Source organism: Scylla paramamosain, unplaced genomic scaffold (genome assembly GCF_035594125.1).
Source record: "Scylla paramamosain isolate STU-SP2022 unplaced genomic scaffold, ASM3559412v1 Contig135, whole genome shotgun sequence".
NCBI classification, from domain to species: Eukaryota; Metazoa; Arthropoda; class Malacostraca; order Decapoda; family Portunidae; genus Scylla; species Scylla paramamosain.
In genome coordinates this window covers 7501-12500 of record NW_026973800.1, presented here as the reverse complement: position 1 = coordinate 12500, position 5000 = coordinate 7501, and the positions used below count along the sequence as shown (strand labels likewise).

The 5000-nt window shown below is 40.9% G+C and overlaps 1 long non-coding RNA gene across 1 annotated transcript in view; it reads left to right on the top strand.

The window, feature by feature from the left end:
• Positions 1-3102, top strand: part of LOC135099493 (uncharacterized) — a 10144-nt gene extending 7042 nt beyond the window's left edge. Inside the window, exon 3 of the long non-coding RNA XR_010268030.1 lies at positions 2907-3102. This is a non-coding gene — a long non-coding RNA (uncharacterized LOC135099493). The remainder of the gene's footprint in view (positions 1-2906) is intronic.
• Positions 3103-5000: the final 1898 nt, after the last annotated feature.

Genomic DNA, 5000 nt, shown 5'->3' with positions numbered 1-5000 from the left:
CACACACACACACACACACACACACACACACACACACACACACTAATAACAATATAAATAATAAAAAATATGAATCAAGGAATGACGGTAAAGCGGACAGGGAGGCTTGCAAGGAAGTAGTAGTTGTAGTAGTAGTAGTAGCAACAGTAGTAGTAGTTGTAGTAGTAGTAGTAGTAGTAGTAGTAGTAGTAGTAGTAGTATGAGTACTCGAAATAATAATTATTTTAGTAGTAGTAATAGTAGTAGTATTCATTTTTGTACTAAAAGTAGTCGTAATAATAATAGTCATAGTAATACTAATAGAAGTAATAGTAGAAACAGTAATCGTAATAATAGTAGTTGTAGTAGTAGTAGTAGTAGTAGTAGTAGTAGTAGTAGTAGTAGTAGTAGTAGTAGTAGAGCTAATATCAGTATTAGTAGCGGTAGTAGAAGTAGAACGAGTAGTAGTAGTAGCAGTAGTAGTAGTAGTAGTAGTAATAGTAGTAGTAGTAGTAGTAGTAGTAGTAGTAGTAATAGTAGTAGTAGTAACATAAGCTAAGCTGTAGTAGCAGTAGTAATTGTAGTAGTAGTAGGTAGTAGTAGTAGTAGTAGTAGTAGTAGTAGTAGTAGTAGTAGTAGTAGCAGTAGTTGTAATAGTAGTAGTAGTAGTAGTAGTAGTAGTAGTAGTAGTAGTAGTAGTAGTAGTAGTAACAGAATTGTAGTAGTTGTAATAGTAGTAGCAGTAGTAGTAGTAGTAGTAGTAGCAGCAGTAGTAGTAGTAGCACCAGTAGTGGCAGCAGTAGCAGTAATAGTAGTAACAGAATTGTAGTAGCACTAGTAATTGTAGTAGTAGTAATAGTAGCAGTAGAAGTAACAGTAGTAATAGTAACAGCAGTGGTAGCAGCAGTAGCAGTAGTAGTAGCAGTATTTAGGTAGAGCGAGAGTGAGGTGCGGTTCCCACACCAGCTAGTCACTGTCACCGCCGTCCGTGACGTCATGAGTGGGGGGAGGGAGCGAGGAGAGCACCTCGTGTGTGGCCGGCGGAAACGGGAAAGGAGCGTGAGGCGGGTGGGGGCCAGAAGGAGTGGATGGTGGGTGGGGGGCGGGAAGGGGCGGCTGGCAGGCTGGGAGATGGAAGGAGTGGGTTGCTGGTAGGGGCCTGGCAGGAGTGGGTGGCGAAATGGGCTTAGGAAGGAGTGGGTTGAGGGTAGGGGGAGGGAGTGGGAGGAGATAAGGACAGGAAGGCGTGCTGGCAGGTAGTGGCCGTGAAGGGGCTGCTGGCTATTGGGCGGCCAGAAATGCTGGCGGAAGTGAGAAGGAGTGGCTGGCGGGTGGTGGGGAGAGAGGTGGGGGGGAAGGAGGCGTCTCGGACTGACACAACAAGATGGCGTCTCTGAGAAGAGGGGCAAGTGTAGTTTCCCGGGCCAGAGGCATGATGGGACTAACAAAACACCAGCAGGAGGTCTTTCCGTACACAACATGCACATGTACACAACACACGTATGGCTGTACACCTGGCGGCTACTCAACACACCTGGTACACTACTGGTAGCACACTTCAGGGAGGGCTTGGCCAATCCTGGTTATCTTGACCACCACTAAGTCTTTGAGGAGGAACACAATGCGATACACACGCGCACCACACAATATACGCTGCCACACTGGCTGCAGACTGAGCGGCGTCCCTTTGGCTCAGTGTTTCAAGGCCGTTCGGTACTTGAGCGACACACAAAGGTCTACTTGATATACAGGGACTTGTTCAACCAACGAACACACTCATATCCACCAAAAAAACACCATATATCTACCCAAAAAAAAAAAAATAAATAAATAAATAGATAAATAAAATAAAATAGATAAATAAATAAATAAAATTAATTAAATAACTAAATTATACTAAATTATTAAAACTACTATTGCTTCTACTCTTACTACTACTATAACTACTATTACTACTACTACTACTACTACTGTGTGTGTGTGATATTGATAACAATTATAGTAACAATATAACAACAAAAACTACTACTACTACTATTATTACCACTATTATTACTACTGCTATTACTAATTTAAATACTACTACTGCAGCTGTTTTTGCAACAATTTTTAAGGCATTACTATTAATATTCACATAGTATTATTAGCAGCAGTAGTAGTAATAGTTGTAGAGGTAGTAGTAGTAGTAGTTGTTGTAGTAGCAGTAGTAGTAGTAATAGTAGTAGTAGTAGTAGTAGTAGTAACAAATCGCAAATATTACCTCTACCACTACTACTACTATTACTGCCACTACTACTTTTTCCTCTCACAAAGGCTTTTACTCTCCTTACTTCTATTACTGCTACCACTAGTATTACTACCACCACTAATACCACTACAACCACTACTACTAATACTACTACTACTACTACAATTACTACTACTACTACTACACACGCTTGCTTATGGAGGTCGTGAACAGTTCCATCTGGTACAAACTTAGCTGTGATGCGAGCAATGGTGCGTCACCTGGGTGGATCCCTGTCAAAGTGTCTTCTGAATTGTCTTTGCACTTCTTTGACATTTTCGTGCCTCCAGTAACACTTTATGACAGATGTTCTTTCTTCAAAAGCTTTGTCTTACTTCTGACATTATTATTTTGGCCAACTGCTTCTGAAAAAAAAAAATTCAGTTAATTATAGCGAGTCAAACAAGGAGTACATTTTTGGATGACTCTCTCTCTCTCTCTCTCTCTCTCTCTCTCTCTCTCTCTCTCTCTCTCTCTCTCTCTCTCTCTCTCTCTCTCTCTCTCTCTCTCTCTCTCTCTCTCTCTCTCTCTGTGTGTGTTTATTCAGATAGATACAAATAGATAGATGTACACAGGTACAGACTTGTGCTTGTGGAGTATAAATGTAAGAGCATGAAGCACAGTGTGTCTCTCCCCACAGGCACTTCCCGCCTCACGCCTTGCTTCCTCCCGTCTCCCAGAGTCTACACACCTGCACTCTTGAGGTGAGTACACTTACTCTTTTCTTTCCTGGTAATTGTTTTCACTGTGTTTTCTATTGCACACAATTGGATAAGGTGTTATTCAGAGGCATTGATAACTACACTTAGGTGTTAAGTATTCATTGTGTGTTTAACGGGTTCTATAAATAATGTTCCTTATCAGGGAGAACAAAGTGAATTGTGATTGTTGGGCTAGGTAACAACTGTCCATTATCGGGCGATGCATAGTGAGGGCTGTGTAAGAATAGTTATGTTGGTGTATGGTTGCAAGAGTTAGCAGCCAACGGCGTTAGGTTGCCAGGTGGACGAGTCGGGCCGAGTGGTTCCAACGTGAGGGCAGTGTAGCTGATCGTGTGGAAAGTGGGGTGCCAATTCCACTGGTTCTAATTACAAGTCTGATTGTAGTGCCGGACTGGAGCAACAAATATGCCCATTGGATCGAGAATGTGTAGTGCACTGATGTGGGTAATGTGAACTGGAAAAATAAATAAGGATTGAGACAAAATGGTATATTATGTTCCTTGTTACGTGGCACGGCTTCCTATAATCTCCGGCTACTCCTAGTTACGAGTAGATGCCTGCCTTTCAGTGTGGTCAACGCCACGACACACCAGGTTTCCTTTAACACTCTCTCTCTCTCTCTCTCTCTCTCTCTCTCTCTCTCTCTCTCTCTCTCTCTCTCTCTCTCTCTCTCTCTCTCTCTCTGTAAAACAATATAAAAATCGATAACAGCAACAACAGCAACAACAACCCCAGCTCCACACCATCTGGTTCACCACCACCACAGCCCCAACATAACAGCAACACAACCACAGCCATTAACACCTGTACCACCACCACCACCACCACAGCCCCAACACAACAGCAACACAACCACAGCCATTAACACCTGTACCACCACCACCACCACCACCACAACACAAAGAACAAAACAAACTCGTGCAGGAAATTAAATCTGAATTGTGATCGGATTTATATAGTTTTTCCTCTACTTTATTTCCTCTTTCGTATTTCCTCTTTCGTAACAAATCGCTACTGTGCTTTTTTTTTTGTTTTTATCTCTTCTTTTTCCTACTACTTCCTCTTCTTCCATTTTCCAATTACTCCTTCTTTCTGCCCAATTTATTCACGTGGATTCTCCCCTTTTTTTCACCTTTTTCATTCACTATCATTCTTTTCCTTCTTCCTTTTCATAATCAACACGTTTTTGCTTCCACTCAATGCCTCTTTCCCTTTTACACATCCATTGTTATTCATTATTTTCCTTTCTCTCATCGATTCTCTCCTTCCCTCTTTCTTTCTTTCTTCACTGCAATTCCTTCCTTCCTTTTCCTTACATTCATTCATTCTTGTTTTCCTCTCCCCATTCGCGCCTTCCTTCCCTCCTCCACACTCCTTCGCTTTCCTTCCTTTCTCCTGCACCTTTCTCTCTCTTGCACCCTTTCATTCGTTTCTCTTGCCCAGTCTCACACTACATATTCCCTCTTTTTCACCTTATTCCTTCCTTCCTCTCTTCTTTCCTCTACATTCTTTTACTCCTTTCCTTGCTTTACACTCCCTCACTACTACTACTCACTACACTACACTATTACTCACTACACTACTACTACTACTACTACTACTACTACTACTACTACCTACTACTACTACAATTACTACTTCTACTACGCTTACTTATGTTACTACTACTACTATTACTACTACTACTACTACTACTACTACTACTACTACTACTACTACTGCTACTACTACTACTCGTTCTACTTCTACTACTGCTACTAATACTGATATTAGCTCTACTACTACTACTACTACTACTACTACTACTACTATTATTACGATTACTGTTACTACTATTACTTCTATTAGTATTTCTATGACTATTATTATTACGAGTACTTTTAGTACAAAAATGAATACTACTACTATTACTACTACTACAATAATTATTATTTCGAGTACTCATACTACTACTACTACTACTACTACTACTACTACAACTACTACTACTGTTACTACTACTACTACTACAA